Raw genomic sequence first — 9,644 nt, 5'->3', positions numbered from 1 at the left:
TTACACTTGTTTTAAACCATATATTTCTAAAATATGTAATGGTTATATATGTGTGTGTGTGTGTGTGTGTGTGTGTGTGAGAGAGATTTAGAATTTAATTGGTTTTAAACTTTTCGGCTTTTGCACTCAATAATTTATGTGCCAAAAAAATTAAAAATTTAGATGGACATGTAGCAAAAAATTGATCTTTAATTGAAATCCAATTTAGAATCTAATTGGATTTGGACTTTTCAATTTTTATACTTAATAATTCACTTGGCACTAAATTCAAAATTAAATGAGACATGTGATACAAAATTGAGAATCCAATTAAAATCTATAGTATTTAAATTAAAATCTATATAGGAATGACTATCAATATTTAAATACTATTGATAGTCATTCTTAAATATATTTTTTAATACTTTAAAAAATCTTGTAAAGATATTATTATATAGAAAACGTAAATTGTCCATATCTGTTTATTTTATTTTATTATTACTTCTTAATTTTTGTTAACGGGAAGCACTTTTTTTCTTCTTTTTTATAGTTCATTAATTCTAAACTCTTTAATTTTTGTACTCAATAACTCACTTGGATGAATATCTATAATGTGGTCCCGCACTTGTTTCCAAAATTAAGAAATAAAAATCTTTCTAAAAATAAATAATTTAGGACACATAGTGCAAAATTAGACTTCAATAGTAAAATCTAATTGGATTTTCTCTCAATTTTGGCTATATATATATATATATATATATATATATGATTTAGAATCTAATTAGAACTAGACTTTTTGGTTTTTGCATCCAATAATGTACATGCCACAAAAAATAAAAAATTAGATAGGACACATGGTACAAAATTGAATTCCAATTAAAATTTAATTTATAATCTAATTAAATTTAGACTCTTTAACTTTTGCACCAAATAATTCACTTGACATACAAATTTAAAAATTAGATGAGACACATGGAGCAAAATTAGACTTCAATTCAGAATTTAATTGAATTTTTTCTCAACTTTGGTTATATATATATATATATATATATATATATATATCTTTATGAAAGTTCAAAAACGTGTACAAAAACACTTTTGAATGTTTAGACCCCCAAAAACCAACTTAACCAACACAAGCAATATGTCAAACAACTAGCGTGCGGAAACTTAACATATGCTATAATATGAAATTGGTTAAACAACTATCTAAGCCATAACAAAATAAAACCACAGCAGATAATGTAAAGGCAGAGATAGAGAGGAAGGAAGATGCAAACACAAAGATAACACCCGATGTGTTATCGAAGAGGAAACCGAAGACCTCGGCGAAAAACCTCTCCGCCGCCCTCCAAGCGGTAATCAATCCACTAGAAAATACAGTTGGGATACAAGGACAGCAATAGACCCTCCAAGCCTAATCTACCCAGTGCACCTAAGCCCTCCAAGCTTCTTGCTCCAACGAGGTTGCGCCGAACCTTTTTCTTTTCTAGCTTCCCGGATTCCGCTACTAGACCGTAGCATCAACCAATGAAGATTGGCTCCTTCCTAACTGCTTCCCAGAACTCCAAACGACTGTCTCACAGAGATGATAATGGTGAGAACCAGGTTTGGTATAATGCCTCTCAAGGTTTTGACAATGGAGAGGAAGAGAGTAAGGGAATTTGAAGAGACTCTAAGGTAGGGATTGTGTGTGAAACAATCTTGTTTTTCTTTAGGGTTTCTCTCTCAAAATTCTCTCTGGAAGCTCTCTTTCAATTGTGGGTTAAAGGGGTATTTATACTGGAGTGGAGAGGAATGTGAAACGTCAGGATTTTACAAAACAGGGGTGGCTCGCGGCTTGACCTCGCGGCTTGACCAAGTCGCGAGATCCAGTCGCGAGTTAACCGTATGGCCAGTTGTCCTGTTTTGTCCTGTAGTGCTCCAGCTAGTATGACTGTTCATCTTCCAGCATGCTTGGCACGTGTGCAGCTTCTAGCGGCTTGCAGCCGCGAGTCCACCCGCGAGTCCCAGCCGCGACACTCTGTTTTCTTGCACACTCTTGAGCAAACTTCACTCTATCTCACTCACTACCCTTACAACAAACCCACCTAAATACAGGGTTACTAAATGCTGAATTACAAGCAAATTTGGCACGGAATAAAGCCAATTAGATGGTTGAATAAATTCAACCTTACAATCTCCCCCTTTGGCTATTCCGTGACAAAACCCTAAAACAGACTCTAGACTTAACATGTGAGTTGGGAACAGTTGAACAAAACTCACTCACACCTAACTCTAGAAGCTGTGAAGCACTTGAATCATATGAACATAATACTCCTGAAACACAACAATACACCATGATCATTGTAAGCAGAAAATTATAAATGCATATGAAACAGGCAATATGTGATCAAGCAAAAATGGAGTTTATAAACAAACCATGGCTTGATCAACCAAGTGAACACCACAAGGTAGTGATCACAGTGCTCATTCACACTTGGAATGAACACAAGGACATACAAGTTAACAAGCACAAGGCAAGACACTTGTATGCTCAACACTCAACCAATGCATAGCACACAAGGCATATGCATCTAGGAACAATCCTACAAGGGCACAAGAGTGACAGTACATAAACCAAAATGCAGAACATTTAGATTAAAGTACTGATTTCAACATAGCATAAAGGCTGCACTTAAGCAAGGTACATACCATAAAGCCTACAAACTATGCATAAAACATTAACCCTAGAAGCTTACAAAAGCACATGGGTACAAACCAATAATTTCCTGAAAAACATCATCAACATATATTAAAGTTTAAACCAAGAGTATAAGTTTAGAGTTAGAAACAGCTATACACCAAAACACAGTGTATGAAAAACCATAAACACTAAAAATACCCAACATAAACATATATAAACACATTACTCCCCCTCAACTAATTACTCCCCCTTAAGAGCTGCTTTTCTGCTTCTCAATCATCAATGAACTTCTCCCCCTTTTTGACAGGAATGGCCAAAGGGTCACTGGTCATGCTGAGTTGTGAGGCTGTCAAGTTTAGCAGCCATGACATCAATCTGGTCTTGCATGGCTCTCATCCTGTCAGAGTGCTCAGTTTGGACTGCCTTGATCCCATCAAGCCTTTCCAGAATGATCTGGAAAGCATCTGGAGGTGTGTCTGCAGAAGTTGAAGCTCTGTGTCTTTTGCCACTCCTCCTAGGTGTTGAGGTTGATGCAAGCCCTGCTGCCTCTGCTTCAGTCTCCATTGGGACAGCCTCTCCTTCATCACCTTCATCTTCTTCTCCTGGAAGCCTAACACTTATCCTTTTGCAGGTAAGCTTGTTGATTGTAGAGGGTGTGGACATGGGACTGATGTCTTGAGGGATTGGAACACCCTTACTTCTAAAAATCCTCATTAGCAAACTGGGAAAGATCAATTTAGGCCTAGAGGTTGTTCTAGTCTCATCCACAATGGTGTCATAAATGTGGGAACTTATGTCTATAAAGTTCTTTTCTTTGAGATCCATCAGAAAGACTGCTCTAGCACAATTGATTGTAGTCAATTTCTTAATGGGATAGAGGTTAAACATCATAATTATTGTAAGGCACCTCATGTCCACTGGAAAGGCAGTGGTATTCAAACATTTCCCTTCTCTCTGCCCACCTATCCTTTGTTGAATTGTTTCAATAGACACACTCCTATCCTTGTAATTGATAAATTCTTCATCATCTAATCCTTCAAGCCCTAATGCATCATCTATGACATGAGCATCCAAGACAAATTCTTTACCCCTCACCCAGCAACTTAATTCATTATCCTTTATCACAGCATTTGAGTAAAATTCCCTAATTAAGGGTTCACACACAACAGGGAAACCACCCAGAAGCTTTTCCCATCCTTTTCCTTCAAAACAGCTGGGAATAAATGTTTGCCTTAAGTCCTCCAAATCAACAAAATCTCTCTTGAATGATTCCTGCATTCAAGAAGTTATCCTTGTATCTCTCAAAGTGGTGAACTGACCTAAACAGTTTAGAATCCATCTTTAATCTTTTGTCAGCCTTCTTTGCAGTAGATTTCTTCTTCTGAGGTGAGGGAGCCATCTGTGAACAGTCAGAAAAGGCCACAACAACATAGAGCAATATATGTGCATAACCAGTCAGTACCATGTAATCAACAGAGAGATATCATCCATACAAATGAACTTTAAAAACTTAAACAACAAGCTACTTAGTTCAAACACATGGATAAACCAAGCCTAGGATAGGAAACACATGAACAACATGGTGAAATTATCCTAAAGGCAGATAAATGACATTGAGACAGATAATGGAAAAATGATATGACACACAAACAGTATATTGAGCCTAACAGAAGTTTCCCACAAATTAACACACTAAAACATGCAAATTTAGCACAGTAAAACTCACAACCTCAAAATGAACCAATAGAAACAACTCAACAGCTCAAAGTTCAGATTAAAATAAAAGAAACACTCAGCTAAGCACAAGATGAAGAGTAATAAGGATATGACAATCATCACCACAAACTATAGCAACAGCAACCACAAGCTAAGCATGAACAAGGAGCAGAAACGAAACAAAAACCCATTTCAAAAACACAATCATATGCGAAGAATCAAAGGGTAAAAGCACAAAATCAAGTAGAAAAGAGTGTAAAACAGAAAACCCATACCTGTAACTTGACGATTTTGAGCTACAAGAGTGCAACACTAGAGATTGGAAAAGGGAGCACGGAGTGTTTGGGAGGGAGAGAGTTTAGAGAGAAGATGAACAGTCACAAAAATTCGAGGGAAAAACTGAAAAAGTTTAAAAACTGCTCCTGTTTCTGCAAAACACGCGATTTTCGCGACTTGATTAAGTCGCCACACAGTCGCCAGCTCAAGCCGCCAAATCACTCAAGAACAAAATTTTGAAAAATTTTTCTAAGTGTTTTTCGCGACTGGAAGGTCTACCCGCGAGTGAGTCGCGAGCTGAGCCGCGAAAATCTCTGAGTGAACCTCGCGACTGGACCTTCCACTCGCGAACAAGTCGCCAAAAATGACCAGCGAAGATGCGACTGAGGCTCGCGACTTGACATACCCGCGACTGAGCCGCCAAAACAGGGCAAAATAGCATTTTTGAAATTTTTGGATTTTTCAAACAAAATACTTTCCAAAAACACCTAAAACACTCAAAAATCTTTTTGTGCTTGAATTAACAAAGATTGAGCATGTGAAAACACATTTTATCAAGTACAATCACACAAATGAATATGGCATTTATTGAACATAAACTTGTGTGTTGTGTGTGGATATCAACAATGAGATAGTCCTTTGTCTAATGTGAAGCTTCAATGATCAATTCAACCAAGGCATACACAATTAGCACTAGCTCATGTGACCAATCTCAATTATAGAAGTATGAATATATGACCTCCCACACAACTTGACAACATAACTTGGAGCTTTTCATTTGACTCCACTTTCAATCATAATAACTGATCTTTTTGATCTTTTGAGGCAATCATCTCTCATTGTGAGAGGGATATATAACATTTCTCTTTGAAGAACAGGCCTTTGGCCTTTTTGAATGATCATTCACTTTTAATATAAAGTCGCTTACCCTTTTTCCTAGTCAAATACTAGAATGTGCGACAGGCTTTTGCAGCTCAATATCTCTTTTCATTTGGAGATTTACATTTGGTGAGCTCTTTTTAGCAAAACAAAAATAAAAAGTGGGAAGATATATAGACACAAGTCTATGCATGTCTCAAGATCAACATAACCATTCACTAATCATTCATGACAAGTTTGAAGATCTATTTACAACAGTCACATAGATTTCAAGATTTTTCCCACAGTGATATGAGTGCATGAAAACAAGCAATGCTCGAAAATGCACAAAGCCATTGGCACAAAGGTACAAGGCAAAACAAGTTTTGAGACAAAACTTCAACAAAGTCAATCAAGCTTTTTGATTTTCTAATTTTTTATGTGATTTTTGGATTTTTGACACAAGAAACAAAAAGATTGATAGAACAAAATTAAGAAATATTCACAAGAAGACAAGCAAACAACCAAAATCAAAAACAACAAGCATACCAAACAAAGATAGTCACAAAGCATAGGAAATATTAATGCATGGACATGTTGTAATGCTTATGCATGAGTACCCCTTTTCACCCACACGTCACTTGCGTTTGGGGTGATTTCCTTATAGGATTGGGTACGGGAGTTAGGGCTTTCAAACCTTCGTGAGAAGCTTTCCAAGCAGTTGGTGAATGCACCAGTCATCCTCATCACGTTCATCATTCCGGGATCTCCATTTTGCTCTCTAGATTGATCACCTGCCCAAGTTCTCCTATCAATTCTGGGTCCTCCTGACCTTTGAGGAGTTGCACTGTTCTTTGCTCTCAGCTTTTGGCAATTTGGTCGAGTGTGCCCTTGAAGTCCGCAATAATGGCACACATACGTTCCTCTAGGACCTCCTTGTGGTCGTGGACGTGACTTGGCACGAGATTTAGACCTGCCCACAGACTGATTGCGATGATTCAGCATCCGTTGGTCCACCACATTCTTCTTCTCCTCCACCTCGAGCTTCACACCAGTAAGGTCAGTTACAACTGGATCTTTGGCCTTTACAAACGTCACTTCTTTAGTGACATTTCCAGATGAACTACTTCCTCCGGTATATCCCAGTCCGGATTTGTCTGAAAAGCTCTTTTGAGATGATATAACATCATCTAGCGTCTTGGTGGTAACCCTCTCTATTTTTGCATTTGCTTGCACAACCTCATTCTCAAGAAATCTCACTTTAGTGTAAGCTTCGGACAGCTCACCATTCAGTGTTTCAATCTCGCATTTGGCCTCCCTATACCGGATTAGGAGACTTTTGTAGTCCTCCTCAGCCTTCTTCATTTTTCTCACAGCAGCCTTGGCCACCCTTGTATATTCACCCGACTTCTCCAAGAGTGAGTTATAATTCTCTTGAAGATTTGCTGTGCTTTCATCTTCTTCAGCTTCTGATTCTTCAACAATTCCTAGTGACTCATCATCACTATGTTCTCCAAGATCTCGTACAAGCAGATTCAACTCATCCGAAGACTCAACATGAGCAATAGTCATGAAAGCTGAATAGTTCCCCTCTCCATCACAGCTCTCTTCAGATTCTGAGTCAGACGAGTCTGAGTCACTCAAGGTGGTGGCATACACTTTGCCTTTCGATTTCAAATAATTCGGACATTCCTTCTTAAAGTATCCATGCCCGTTACATTCAAAACAAGTGACACCTTGTGTAGATTGGGATTCTTTTCCATCTTTCTTTTTGAAATCCCTCTTCTCCCTTCCAGAATTTTGGAATTTTCTTTTATCATCAAATTTGCCATTATTTTTGAATTTCAAAAACTTTCTGAAATTTTTAACAAGATAGGCTACATCTTTGTCAACCACATCTTCTCCCGATGAGTCCTGATCTCCCACCTTCTCATTAATGGTCTTTAGAGCAAGGGATTTACTCTTCCGTTGATTGGGCAGCGACATCTCATAAGTCTGCAGAGAACCAACCAGCTCCTGTACTTTGACGTCGTCAAGATCCTTGCTCTCTTTATGAAAGTTCAAAAACGTGTACAAAAACACTTTTGAACGTTTAGACCCCCAAAAACCAACTTAACCAACACAAGCAATATGTCAAACAACTAGCGTGCGGAAACTTAACATATGCTATAATATGAAATTGGTTAAACAACTATCTAAGCCATAACAAAATAAAACCACAGCAGATAATGTAAAGGCAGAGATAGAGAGGAAGGAAGATGCAAACACAAAGATAACACCCGATGTGTTATCGAAGAGGAAACCGAAGACCTCGGCGAAAAACCTCTCCGCCGCCCTCCAAGCGGTAATCAATCCACTAGAAAATACAGTTGGGATACAAGGACAGCAATAGACCCTCCAAGCCTAATCTACCCAGTGCACCTAAGCCCTCTAAGCTTCTTGCTCCAACGAGGTTGCGCCGAACCTTTTTCTTTTCTAGCTTCCCGGATTCCGCTACTAGACCGTAGCATCAACCAATGAAGATTGGCTCCTTCCTAACTGCTTCCCAGAACTCCAAACGACTGTCTCACAGAGATGATAATGGTGAGAACCAGGTTTGATATAATGCCTCTCAAGGTTTTGACAATGGAGAGGAAGAGAGTAAGGGAATTTGAAGAGACTCTAAGGTAGGGATTGTGTGTGAAACAATCTTGTTTTTCTTTAGGGTTTCTCTCTCAAAATTCTCTCTGGAAGCTCTCTTTCAATTGTGGGTTAAAGGGGTATTTATACTGGAGTGGAGAGGAATGTGAAACGTCAGGATTTTATAAAACAGGGGTGGCTCGTGGCTTGACCTCGCGGCTTGACCAAGTCGCGAGATCCAGTCGCGAGTTAACCGTATGGCCAGTTGTCCTGTTTTGTCCTGTAGTGCTCCAACTAGCATGACTGTTCATCTTCCAGCATGCTTGGCACGTGTGCAGCTTCTGGCGGCTTGCAGCCGCGAGTCCACCCGCGAGTCCCAGCCGCGACACTCTGTTTTCTTGCACACTCTTGAGCAAACTTCACTCTATCTCACTCACTACCCTTACAACAAACCCACCTAAATACAGGGTTACTAAATGCTGAATTACAAGCAAATTTGGCACGGAATAAAGCCAATTAGATGGTTGAATAAATTCAACCTTACACTTTACTTTTATAAGCCCACGAGACACCATTTCCATGAGTGAATGAAATGTCAACTGTATTAACTATTAATCCAAAGAATAGTGTTTCCGTAACCTAAATGCAAAGCTCATCAATCACTGGTCACATTCAAAATAAAAATGAAAGTCCAACGATTCATGTGCTACTCAATGTACTTAAGTTTTTGTAAGGAATATGCCGAACAAATATCAAGCACAAATTCAAATATTGAGTTCATTGTGGGGATTGTGGCCTTGGACTCATTATAAAACAAGTGTTATTTTCTATCTATTCCGGATACAGGTAGACTTCTATTTCAAGCAATTATAACAAGAGAGAAAAGCTTTCAGTAAATAGTAGATTATTGAAGAGAAGACTCAGCACTCAGCACTCAGCAGCTAGCTCACCAGACTTCTCTTTAGACTATATTCCGCCCCTCAAATTGGATCGGTTTTTTGTTTCTTCTTAATCTTATTCTTATTTTTTGTGCTCAAGAATATGGGTATTTTGGGCTCTTCAAGTATCTACAATATATTCTTCCAGTTTTGGTTGTATGTAATCCTCTCGTCCTTTCACACCAAAAAATTACAATATGATTGTCTTGGACTTTCCAAGCATTTACTATTCTTTTAAATGTGTGTAGTTCAGACTGTTCGGTAGTTTTTCTGGGTAAACCAAATAATTACAAAGAAGAATTCTTTTAAGGATCGCCATTGTCTAGAAGATTCGAAACAAGGAATCGCATGAGACCTAAAGAACCTTAGATCACCAATACTAATGCCATTAAACTCTTTTTTTTTTTCTTTTTCTAACATAGGGAATGGATACAGAAATACTTTTTATTTCTTTTCTTTCCTTTTCAATTTTTTCCTCTTTTATCATTTGAGAACTCAAATGCTGACTCTAAAGTCTAAACCAAATATAAAATAGAAAGAAAAAAACAGTGTGGACCATAAACTGATCAAGA

Source organism: Quercus robur, chromosome 11 (genome assembly GCF_932294415.1).
Source record: "Quercus robur chromosome 11, dhQueRobu3.1, whole genome shotgun sequence".
Taxonomy (NCBI): Eukaryota; Viridiplantae; Streptophyta; class Magnoliopsida; order Fagales; family Fagaceae; genus Quercus; species Quercus robur.
This window is presented reverse-complemented; position numbering follows the sequence as displayed.